Source organism: Giraffa tippelskirchi, chromosome X (assembly GCF_054371585.1).
Source record: "Giraffa tippelskirchi isolate mGirTip1 chromosome X, T2T-mGirTip1v1.2.pri, whole genome shotgun sequence".
Taxonomy (NCBI): domain Eukaryota; kingdom Metazoa; phylum Chordata; class Mammalia; order Artiodactyla; family Giraffidae; genus Giraffa; species Giraffa tippelskirchi.
The window spans coordinates 137,385,238-137,398,398 of NC_137289.1; the positions used below are offsets into that span (position 1 = coordinate 137,385,238).

The 13,161-nt window shown below is 39.6% G+C and overlaps 1 protein-coding gene across 11 annotated transcripts in view; it reads left to right on the top strand.

The window, feature by feature from the left end:
- Positions 1–13,161, top strand: part of SH3KBP1 (SH3 domain containing kinase binding protein 1) — a 350,398-nt gene that overhangs the window by 117,115 nt on the left and 220,122 nt on the right. The gene's annotated exons all lie outside the window — the stretch shown is intronic.

Here is a 13,161-nt window from a genome sequence, read left to right on the forward strand (position 1 = left end):
GTCTTAACTCTTCTCTAAATATTGGTAGAATTTACCTGTGAAGCCATCTGGTCCTGAACTTTTGCTTGTTGAGAGTTTTAAAATTACTAATTCAATTCAGTACTGGTAATTGGTCTGTTCATATTTCCTGTTTCTTCCTGGTTCAGTCTTGGGAGATTGTACCTTAAGAATTTGTCCATTTCTTCTAGGTTGTCCATTGTATTTGCATATAATAGCTTGTACTAAGTAGTCTCTTATGATCCTTTGAATTTCTGTGGCATTGGTTCTTCTGCATTTTCATTTCTGACTTTATTGATTTGAGCCCTTTTCCTTTTTTTTCCCTTTATTTATTTATTTATTAATAAATTTATTTATTTTAGTTGGGGGCTAATTGCTTTACAATATTGTAGTGGTTTTTGCCATACATTGACATGAAACAGCCATGGGTTTACATGTGTTCCCCATCCTGAACCCCCCTCCCACCTCCCTCCCCATCCCATCCCTCTGGGTCATCCCATTGCCCCGGCCCTGAGCATTTGTCTCATGCATCGAACCTGGAATGGTGTTCTGTTTCACATATGATAATATACATGTTTCAACGCTATTCTCCCAGAACGTCCCACCCTCACCTTCTCCCTCAGAGTCCATAAGACTGTTCTATGCATCTGTGTCTCTTATTCTGTCTCGCATATAGGGTTATTGTTACCATCTTTCAAATTCCATATATATGCATTAGTATTATCAACTTTGTCTTTTCAAAGAACCAGCTTTTAGTTTCATTGATCTTTTCTATTGTTTTTTAAGTCTCTATTTCGTTTATTTCTGCTCTGATCATTATGATTTCTTTCCTTCTGCTAACTTTGGTTTTTGTTTGTTGTTCTTTCCCTAGTTGTTTCAGGTGTAAGTTTAGGTTGTTTATTTGAGATATTTCTTGTTTCCTGAGGTAAGCTTATATCATTATAGACTTCACTCTTAAAATTACTTTTGCTGCATCCATTGAGTTTGGATCATTGTGTGTACATTTTCATTTGTCTTGAGGTGTTTCCTGAATTCCTATTTGATTTCTTCAGTGATCCATTGGTTGGTTAGTAGCATATTGTTTAGCTTCTACATGTTTGTGTTTTTTGCAGTTTTTTTCTTGTAGTTGATTTCTAGTGTTGTGGTATGAAAAGATGCTTTTATGCTGATAGAAGCATGCTTTTTTGCTGATATAATTTCAGTTTTCTTAAATTTACCAAGGCTTGTTTTGTAGCCTGGCATGTGATCTATCCTGGAGAATGTTCCATGTGCATTTGAAAATACTGTGTGTTCTGCTGCTTTTGGATGGAATGCTCTATAAATATTTATTAATTAAGTCTGTCTGGTTTAATGTATCATTTAAGGCCCATGTTTCTTACTGATTTTCTGTCTGGATCATTATCTTCCATCCATCTTTGTCTCCTGTAACAGTTTTTAAAGTCTGTTTTGTCTGGTATAAGTATTGCTGCTCTTTCTTTTGACTTCTATTTACATATGATACCTTTTTCCATCCCCTCACTTTCAGTCTGTATGTGCCTCTAGATCTGAAGTGAGTCTCCTGTAGGCAGCAGATATTGTTTTTGTATCCATTCAGCCAGTCTGTGTCTTTCAGTTCAAGCAATTAGGCCGTTTACATTTAAGGTAATTATTGATATGTATATTCCTGTTGCCACTTTGTTAATTGTTTTGAATCTCATTTTGTAGGTCTTACCGCCCCTTTTTTCTTTTGTTCTCTTGTCTTGTGATTTGATGACTATTTTTACTGTTTTGTTTAGATTCCTTTTTCTGTTTTGTGTGCATATCTGTTATAGGTTTTATTTTGTGATTACCATGAAGTTTTTGTATAGGAGTCTGTATTTATATGTGCTGGTTTTAAGTTGCTGATCTCTTAATTTCAGAGACCTTTTAGATACCCTGCATTTTTACTTTCCTCCCCTCACAATTACTGTTTTTTTATATTTTATATCTAATTGTTTTGTGTATCCCTTAACTGCTTATTGTGGATACACATAATTTTACTACTTTCGTCTTTTAACCTCTCTAACTATGTTTGTGTGTGGATAATTTCCTACCTTTACTGTATGTTTGCCTTTATCAGTAAATTTTCCATTTTGTTCCTTTGTTGTTTCTAGTTGTCATCTTTTCTGCCTAGAGAAATTCTTTTAGCATTTGTTGTAAAACTGGTTTGGTGGTGTTGAATTCTTTTAGTTTTTGCTTGTCTGTAATGCTTTTGACTTCTCCATCAAATCTGAACAAGAGCCTTTCTGGGTAGGATATTTTTGGTTGTAGGTTTTTCTTTTTCATCACTTTAAATATGTTGTGCCACTTCCTTCTGCTCTGCAGAATTTCTGCTGAAAAATCAGCTGATAGCCTTGTGAGAGTTCCCTTTTGTGTTATTTGTTGCTTTTCCCTTGTTGCTTTCAATATTCTCTCTTTATCTTCAATTTTTGTCACTTTGATTACAATGTGATGTGGTATATTCCTTGGTGGGTTAATCCTGTATGGAACTCTGTGCTTCCTGGCCTTGGGTAACTTGTTTCCTTCCCTAGGTTATGGAATTTTTTAGCTATTACCTTTTCAAATATTTTCTCAGGCCCTTTCTCTCTTTCTTATCCTTCTGGGACCCCTATAAGGTGAATATTAGTGTGCTTCATGTTGTCCCAGAGGTCTCTTAAATTGTCCTCATTTCTTTTCATTCTTTTTTCTCTTTTGTTTGCCAATAGTGATTTCCACTGCTCTTTCTGTGAGCTCACTGATCTGTTCTTATGCCTTAATTAATCTACTGTTGATTCCTTCTAGTGTGTTTTTCATTTCAGTTATTATATTCTTTAATTCTACTTGGTTGTTCTTTATATTTTTTAATTCTTTGTTTAGAACTTCTAATTTCTTGCTCTGTGCGTCCATTCTCTTTAGTTCTTTGATCACCTTTATGATCATTACTTTAAACTTTCTCAAGTAGATTACCTTGTGTTTACATTTTTCCATTAGATTATTAGTCTTAGAAGCAGTTGTGACTGTAAAAATTGACAGTCAGCCAGATACCTGTACTGTTTTCATTTATATCTGACACAAAGTAGGTACTCAAATAATGGTTAAAAGAATGATAGAGGTAATGGTAATGGCTAACATTTATTGTGTACCTGCTGACCGACACTTACTGAGTGTCTGGGGATGAAAGATGCTGCTGCTGCTACTGCTAAGTCGCGTCAGTTGTGTCCGACTCTGTGCGACCCCATAGTCGGCAGCCCACCAGAGTGAGACCTATTTCTTACCCCTGAAGTACTTACAGAGTGAGAGAGAGAATTCTTGACTCAAGAGTACAATGGTCAGTGCTGTGACTGGAAACCCAGCAAAGGGTCAGAGAGGCACAGGATTGTAATAATTATCCAAGCTATTTAAAAGGTGACAGAAAAAAAAAAGAAGAAATGGATATTGGACCATGGATGTCCCTTCTTTTTTTCTCCAAGAGAAATCTGTTTACCTAGCAAAAGGCCCAATAATTTATGTGTTTCAGATAGTACAGCTTCATGAAGTAGGTACTATACTATCAGTAACATTTAAACTTTTTTAGGGAAGAGATTGATAGAGAAAGTGCCCATTCCTTAGGGAGCTCAAATTAAACAATTTGAGATTGTTTAATTAACCTTTTTGAGTGTAGTTAACTAATCCTAAACTGTTGAACTCCTATAGCTTGCACTCTGGGCACCAAAGCAAAATGTATTCTCCCCATGATAAAAGTACACATAAGATTTAATATTGCCTCTTTATATGCATTTTATTTGTCTTTGTCAGTTGTTATCATGCCGTTAATTATATTTCCATAATATTGAGTTTTGTATGAAATAATTGAAGAAATAATTGATTATTGGTTTTGTCATGATTTTCCCCACGTTTTAACTTTCCCGTGTCCCCTTCTTGATGAACTGTATGTGTCAAAGAGCTTTTTTTAAGTTTTGTATTTGTTTATATGTACTGTTCTCACTTTGGTTATGTTGGAATATTTCAAATTAGCAGTGGAAATGATATAATCCCAACTTAATTCTTGTTTGTAGAAAAAGTAGCAGTCAATAGTCTAATGATTGGGAAATAGTAAACACATTTTAATTATTAATTTTGAAGTCAATTTAAATTTTGTACAGGCAAGACAGGTGCATGGTACCAATTAAAAGGGACAAGTTTTCAGTCTCTTAACCACGCTGTTTCCCCTTCTGAAAGTCATCTCAGTTATCTATTTGTTGTTTTGTATCCATTTGTGTGCACAATGAGGCATGCACACAAATTCACACAAATGTTTGCATGCATTATTAGGCTTTTTTGCCCAGTAACACGTCTTGGTGTATATCCTTAATGACACTTCTGGACCAGCCTCATTTTTAGAGGGTTGCATGGTGTGAATTCATGGAACCAGTTCGCTACTGAAATGTTATATTCTTTCAGTCTTTTGCTAATTTAAGCATCGCCATAATGGTTAATCTTGTACATATGCCACTTTGAACATGTGCAAATATATTTGCAGTTTAAATTCCTAGAAGTGGAAATACTGAGTCAAAAGGCGTAGGCATTTACATTTTTGATAGATAATTGCCACATCGCTTCCCACAGAGGTTGTACCAATTTATTCATCAGTTTGTACTCTCAGTGGAAAGTATGAGAGGATGTCTTTCTCTATATCATTGCCAATATTATATTACCATTTTTTGATTGTTTTTTACAAATAAAAACTATCTCATATCAGTAGGACTAAGAAATCCACTGGGTATAAGAGAGAGCCATTGAGAAACTATGGTATTTAATATCAAGGGGAAAAGATATCTCATTGTAAGTAAAAAGTTATTTATATCCCTCTCTATCTAGACTTTCACCTTTTGGAGAGTTTTGTGCTCGCCGTTTCTGTATCTCTCATACTCATTCTTTGTGTGAGTAGCAGCTGTATGCCAGGCACTGTGCTACGTGCTATGAAAATCAAGACAATATTCTGAGAGAGTCCACACTCTATTGAGAATACTTGTGTAAATATTCTAATAAAGAAGGTGTAAATGTTACAGTTTTCATATAAAGAAATAGCCAAAAGGATTCAGGGTCCTTCTGTGTAGTGAGTACTGTACAGGTATTGTCAAATGAATCTCACTGTAATTTGTATTTCTCTTATGAGTGTAATTAAGCATCTTTTCATATGTTTGTCATTTTTTCCTATGAATTGTGCTTTCCTATTTTTAGTTGGGTTATTGATCTCTTTGCTGATATTTTGTGGAAAGAGGTCTTTCTATATCACATGCAATATTCTCCCACTTTGACTTCTTTCTTGATAAATTTTCTTTTTTTTTCTATGCCATATTTATAGTTTTCTGTAATTTATCAACTCTTTCTTTTGTCTTCTGGATTCTGTGTTGTACTTTCAAAGAGTCTTTTCCCGCTATGAGATTTAAAATCTTTCTCTCATGTTTTCTTCTAGTGTTTTTAAGGTTTCATTTTATATGAGTACATTTATTTTGAATATTCACAGTCTAGAAAGAAATGCCATTGCTTATTTTAAAAAAATGAGGCACAGTGTGAATTTTCTTACTGTATCTTCTTACTATCACTGTCATGCCAGACCTGCATTCTCTTAAGTGAGAAGTTACTTGTGACCCAGTGAACACCAGTTGTGTCATTGTAAGGATCATACAGATCTCAATGTTGTCATAGCTTTGAGCTGAATTGAAAATACTCCCCCTTATCTGTGGATAGCCATCCTGCTTATTACACCCGGCTAGATTGGCCATTCATTTGACAAATATTTATTATGTGCTCACTAAATCATGTCCAAACAGTTGGTATTGACACCCTTTGATCCAATGGTAATAATCTAGCTGTTTAGCAGGGCATGGGCATATATAAAGGCATTGAGTGTCATACAGGTAATTGTGTCATACATCAGAAAGCTATGTCATCTCTTCGGAACATGAAATTAGTCAGTTTCATCTTTGTCTGGAATCTAGCACTGGCTGAACTCTTCACAGCATTCATTCCCATCCTGCAGGTCAAGAGCCTCTTGCCTGGGCTTGTGTAATGGGTGATTCTTGGGAGATAATAGTACAAATATATGATAGATGTTATTTGAAGATTTACATAGAGACATGACAGTAGGTTTCCTGCTACTTAAAAAACTTTCCTTCCTAGCTTTTTAGCTGAAAATATCTTAGGTATATTTATGATAGTATGTCAGAGCACTTTTTAAAGTGGCAGTGTATTTTGTAAATGTAAGAAGGTCATTGTGGTACAAGACATCAACATGGTTTCACTATGTAATTTTTAAGGGAAATTATGAAATATTTCAAGCATTGGAAAAAGAAACTGAATAATGAATACCAGTGTACTCACCAGTCTGCTTTATCAAATCCTCATATTTTGCCTTATTTACTTCAGATATTTTATATACATTTTCTTTACAATTCTCTCTAATGAACTTGGTGCATTTTGTGGTTCAGCAGCATGAGTACTTCAAAAAATATTGTAGTAATGAGATGTATTGTTTTAAAGAAACAGTCTTACAGATAGAGGTGAAGCTCTCTTGATGTTTACTATTACTTTCAGGTTACTTGCAGTATCTTCCTGGGTGTTTTAAGACTGATATTGTGAAGAGAGCCAAATGGTAGGAAAGCAGAGCCTCTGTGAGCAGGGAATGTTCATGGAGCAGCTTCTTCGTAAACTTGAGAGGAGGGCAGGAAGATATCATGCATCTGTGTTTGAGTGGGGGGCATGGCAGTGTGCTATTCCAGGATTCTGTATCTATTCAAAACTCTCTTGATCAGTAGATTTGGGGTAATTTTTAGTGACTTCCTATTATTTCCTGCCAGTGGTAATTTTGCACAAAGATTTTCCATGAACTAGTATAGGGGGCACGACTGTGATCCCACAGCCCCATCTAGCTCTAAAGGAAACCTTACCCTTCAGAAAGAAACTGACCAGGTTTGAAGGCAGGCTGACAAACGATGCCTCATTTCCCTGCCCTGCTTCAGCCCTGAGCTTTAGGGGACCCTGCCCAGCCTTGCTCTAATGCTGCAAGAAGCCTGGCACCAGTCTGCTCCATGTGCCTGTATTCTTGGTGGCAGGAGAGAAGGAATCATTGTGAGATCTGAGGAAATCAGCTAATGGGGAGAGAAGTGCCCCTTGGAGGGAGCTGAGCCACTCTGCTGATTATGTCAATTAGATGAGACGCCCCTTGGCTCACCTACTTGGTAGGGTGCATCTGGCATATTCTGACCATTTATTGTCTTAATGTTGATCCCAGAAGGCTTTCCACTCCCTGAGATGAATATTAAAACACCAAAGCGCTAGCTTTTCTGGTTTTTGACTTCCTGGAATGAAATATTAGTGCATTTCGATTGAAGAGAATCTGTCGTCTTCTGGTTTATGCGTTTATGTTTTCCTTTTACATTGAAATAGCGTACAGTGAAGTGCAGAGATCTTAGAACTACAGCCTAATGAATTTTTACATGTGCAAACTATCACCCACATCAAATGGTCAAACATTTTCATCCTCCCAGCAGGCTATCTTGTACCCCTCCCATTTGGTACCTTCCCAAGGGTAACTTCTATTCTGAGATCTCTCACCATTGATTAGTTCTGCCTGTTGTCAAGCTTCACATAAATGGAATCATACAGTATGTGATCTCTTGGGTCTAGCTTCTTTCATTCAACATTCTGACTGTAAAAATTCATCCATGTTCTTAAGTGTAGTTCTTTTTTTAAATAGCACTTGCTATTTAATGATGGCATTAATTATGACAAGAAGTAATCACTTTGTATACTACTCTCCAATTCACTGTTTGATCCTGAAGACATCTCTCTAATGGTGCCAAAGCATCTAGCATTAAACTACTTTTGGGGATGATGAAAGAGCCACTTAGAGGCTTTCACTACTCACCCCAAGGTCACCCACCTGCTAAATGATGATGCCAGGACTAGTTTTGGTTTGTTGACAGCATTCTCTCCATCCAGCGTGATGTCTCTGTCTTAACTTGTGTCAGAGGTTGGTAGAAGACAGAAAGGATGAAAGTAGGGAGGGGCCCCCCAACCGGACCTTCATTGATATTTTGCTGTGTAGTATTTTGGTTAATTGAAAGAAGTTGAGGTTCAACTGAGCCGACCCTCTAGTGCCTGCCTAGTATGTAATGGATGGGGAGGGAGAGGCGAAAAGAGGGAGCTGACTTGACTTTGCCACCAGCTACATCCAGGCAATCCTGCTTATCAGAAAGCAGACTCTGCTAGTTTAGCTCCTAGTGGTGTACAAATTATGCCTTTCCCCAGTGAGGCTACTGTTTGCAGGCTGCTAAATGTGTCACAGAGAATTTTTGCTAGAGTGGCATTATTAGGGCTTCTTGGCCTCCAGTTGTGGATAAACCATCTCAGACTCTGATGAGCATACTGCTTTGGGAAGCAGGAATGGCATGAATTCCCCTCTCCATTCACTCAGGAGGTCCTTGCAACACATGAGAGTGTCATGGGAACATCGATTGTTTATTGATGGCCTCAATTTTGCCATCCAAGCAGAGTTTCTATTGTTAAGGCTTCAGATTTGAGAAGAGAGAAACTGGGTTTCCTTTACCTCCTAAAAAGGTTTAGGATAGTGGATACCCTGACTATTCTGTTGTGTTTTAAAGCAAGCAGAATCATTGCTGATTTATATTTGTGGGCATGTATGAATTTCTGTAAGCCCCCATGACCCACAGTTTTGACCCATGGTGTGTTCTCTACCACTGAGAGAGTAGGATCCAGGTTCTCAATAAATGATTAATAACTTAGGCCTCGTCATTAGAAAGCTGAGACTGAGGGTTGGGGGCTCGGAATGCTCACACCCAGGAAATCTGGCATCCTCTGACTTGGATCAGAACCTCGGAGAGCTCCAGGTACAGGGATCCTGGCAGCTGTAGACAAGCAGGAGTTACTCCACTGTCAAGTCCACCCTCTTCTGCAGCAAAGAACTATTTTGTGTGGATGATAAAGAGTCTTCAAGGATTTCAGCCCTAGTATTTGTGGGCTTAGGGATAAAGCAGTATTAGATTCTTTAGGTGTGGAGGAAAGTGTAGTTTTCCACTGGAGCCACAGCTGGGGTGATTTGAGTCTCCCCACTATAGTCAGGGAGCTTCCCAGGTGGTGCTCATGGTAAAGAATCCACCTGCCATTGCAGGAGACATAAGAGATACCAATTCGATCCCTGGGTCAGAAAGATCCCCTGGAGGAGTGCATGGCAACCCACTCCAGTATTCTTGCTTGGGAAATCCCATAAACAGAGGAGCCTGGCTGACTACAGTCTATAAGATCTCACAGAGTCGGACACGACTGATGCAACTTAGCATGCATGCACTATAGCCAGGACACTGGTTCTTCCTGGGAAGTGAGGTGTAGCAGGAGAGGTCTGCCTGGAAGGCCCGGAGCTGGGTTCCCTGGCCCTCCCTGCCCCATACTAGCCTTGTAGCCTTTTGATGGTCTTGCATCCTCCCTGACTGGGTCTCATGATTCTTGTGTGCAAAAATATATCAGTCTAGAAAAATCAGTATTTTTTTTTCAGTAACAAAATGACAGTGTTATTGTGAGGAGCAAGTGAAAAAAAATCTGTTACAGCACTTTAATTTATATAAGCCCTTGCCAGTGTAAGGCTGTGTCATTGCTAGCATTGTCACCTATTTTGGGAGCCCCCCGATAGGAGTCCATGACATCAGACATCTATGAATGTCAGGGTGTTCAAAAGGTGCACCACCCACCTTGAATGTGCACGGTAGTTGGTACCTGGGGTCAGCACATACGTCAGATAGGTTGAACCAGAAGTGAGTTCACAGGGCCGTGTGGCTTGCTGTGCAATTTGAAAAGTTTTTGAAGGCAAGAGCTTTCCCTGTGGTCTTTTGGAAGTAATTGGAGGCTTTGAGGAGGAGAGTGACAAGAGTGGACAGTTGTTTTAGGAAAGCATCCCTTGAGGCAGTGTGGAGGTGGAACAGGGAGGGCGGGAATGGAGACAGGCAGCATTTGGGGGAAGAGTGGTTAAGAGGTGAGCTCTGAAGCTAGACCGTTGAGTTCCAATTATGGCGTCTCCTTGTTTGACCTCGGACAGGTTTCCTCAGCTCTCTGTGACTTGGCATGTGCATCAATGAATAGGGCTGTTCTGCATGTTAAAAGTTGCAATACAGGTGCAGCTCTTAGAGGAAGCTTTGGCACAAAGCAAACTCTCAAATGTAAGATGGTATTCATGTGTATTTTTTATTGTGGTAAAATATATATATATATAACACAAAAGTTGCCATTTTAGCCATTTAAAAGTACAATTCAGTGGCATTCATTGCATTCACAATTTTATGGAACCATCACCACTGTCTGTTTCCAAAACTTTTCATCACCCCAAACAGAAACTCCGTAACCATGAAACATTAACTGTCATCCTCCCATCCCATTACTCCCTGGTAACCTCTAGTCAGTTTCTGTCTCTGAGTTTGCCTGTTCTAGATGTCCCATATACATGGAATCAGATCATTTTTGTCCTTTTGTGTCTGGCTTATTTCACTCAGCATGATGTTTTCTAGGTTCATTCATGTTGTAGCATGTATCAAGATTGTATTCCTTTTTAAGGCTGAACAATATTCTATTGTATATACGTGCCACATCTTGTTCATCTGTTTGCCTGTTGATGGACTCTTGTGTTTTTTCTACTTTTCGGCTTTTGTGAATAATGCTGCAATAAAAGTTGGCATACAAGTATCTGTTTAGGTCCCTGCTTTCAACTCTTTGGGGTATATTACCTGAAAGTGGAATTGCTGGATCATATGGTAATTCTGTGTTTACCTTTTTGAGAAACCACCATACTGTTTTCCACAGTGACTGCTCCATTTTGCATTCTCACCAGCAGTGTACAAGGATTCCAATTTTTCCACGTCCTCATCAGCGCTTGTATTCCTTTACAAAAAAAAAATCTAGCCATCTTGGTGGGAATGTAAGGGTATATCATTCTGGTGTTGATTTAAGTTTTCCTAGTGAATAATGATGTGGAGCATCTTGTCATGTTCTTATTGGCCATTTGTATATTTTCTTTGGAGAAATGTCAAGTTCTTTGCCTGATACTCAAGTTTTTAAGGCAGTATGGGAGGAAGAAGAGAAATAGATTAAGGAAGTAGATAGAGCCCGGGTGGGTGGCTGGTTAGATACGAGGGTTAATGCTGAGTCTTCCAGCCAGGGTAAGTGAGCAAATGATGAGCTATCAAGCAGGATAGCTCCCATTGCTCCAAGAGAAGAGGCAGATTGGAGAGAAGATGTTTGGTTTTGGTGAGGTTACACTGAGGCTGGGTGAACCTGGTTGTTGGGCCAATGGAGAGTCTGTAGGATGCACTGCCATGGCTGCGTGTCTGGTTGGTTTCTTTGGAAAAGGGCAAGACATATTTTAGGTTTTGTCTCCTTGCTTCCATCTAAGAAGCAACTTAAGAAACTGTGTCATCATTAGGCTTATGTATCTGGCAAATGTGAACAGTCATTGATGTGGGGCACAGAATCTGAAACTTATGAACCAGACCCTCTCCTGTTGCTGGTTTCTCAGCCCTTAAGCACCTGCTTCATCAGATCAGTCCTTCAAAGCTCGTGAGGTGCTGCTCTGAAGCCTTGGGTGTGAACATTCTTGACAACCATGGCTTCTGAGGCTTTCCCCAGTTACCACCCTGATTTTTCAAATGTTTGCAACCCCCTCATCCTTCCCCAGCTGCATGCCATTAGTGGTTAGTGCTAAGCAAGTACTCAGCATGTCACCCACCACCCACTGAATTTCTCTGAATCACTCCTTGGCAAAACTGGATGTGCATCACTGCATTATGTTGTGTCCAGTTGGGAAATTGGTGTTTGCATGGTCATACCCACCCTACAGTGGAGGGTGATGTTTAAGCAATTCTTCTACCCCCAAAGGGGCAGCCACTGGGGAAGAAGACCCCACGGTGGCTGCTTTTATGTATTTCTAGAGCCATAGCAGGCTGGCAGCCATGACTAAGAAAGCATCCTTTCATGCAACTCAGGCTGGCAGTGTTTGCAGATTGTCCCCTGATGCCATCTGCCTGTGAAGCTGCACAAGCCCCCAGCAACTGCTGTTCTAGCAGGTGCCGGGCTGCTGAGGTGGGAGTGCGTATACATACACGCGCATGCACACAGCTTTATGCCGTGTTGGCCTGGTGCGCCAGCTGAAACTCTCAACCTAGCAGAGCACCAGCCACAGTTGCTGGTTTCCGGTGGGGCCCTGGTGAGGGAGAGAGGGTGAGGCTGTTGTGAACAGGGCCAGCAATTGGGGAATTGGATACAGTAACTAACACTTGGGTGTGTAGGAAGCTGCTAGGCAGTGGCTGTGTTTTGACAAGCTTTCGTTCTGTTCTTTCCACCTCTGCCCAGGCCAAAGTGTGGCCTCCCACCAAGTTTTCCATCTTCCTGTTCATTCAGAGAAGGACCCATGCCCAATTCTTGCCCCAGCCTCTTTCTAGTGAACACATCTGTCCTCTTTGAGTCCTTCCTGACACCCAGGTATGCTTTGACTCCAGGTGCTTAGCTTTCCCTTCTTCCCAAGTCAGCGTGATCCTGGTCCAGACAAGCCCAGAACCCCAGCCCAGATATGCAGCTTGTGAGTTACTATCATTTCTGACTCTTAATGCTTTTGAACATAATTATGTACATTATTAAAGTAATTTGAAATGATTGTATCAGGCATCAGGTTTTAAAAATCCAGATCTTAGTGGAGCTTTGATAAGAGAATACCTCATGTAAACTTTGTATGTAAAGGGTCAGGTATTTTGGGCTTGAATTTCTGTTCCAACTCTTCAACTCTGCTGTTGTGGCATCAGAGCAGCCATAGAAAATACCTAAATGAAATGAAGGGGCCTGTATTATAATGAAACTATATTTACAAAAACACATGGTGGGCTTAGTTTGCCGACCTCTGGCTTAGAACGATAGTCTTTATTTTAGTTTGTTAGCTCTGTATTTTTCTCGGTAAAGGATTAAAAAGCCAGAAGAACTTGATAACTGTAAATGAACTTAAGTCTTCTTCTTTTGGGTTTAGCGTAATTGTGAGTGCAATGGTGATTTGGGAATATACTTCTTTAAACCCCTGTTGGGAAGAATAGAAACCAGAAAGCTTTTGAGGGGTGACTGTGCTTGGCGAAAGCTTGT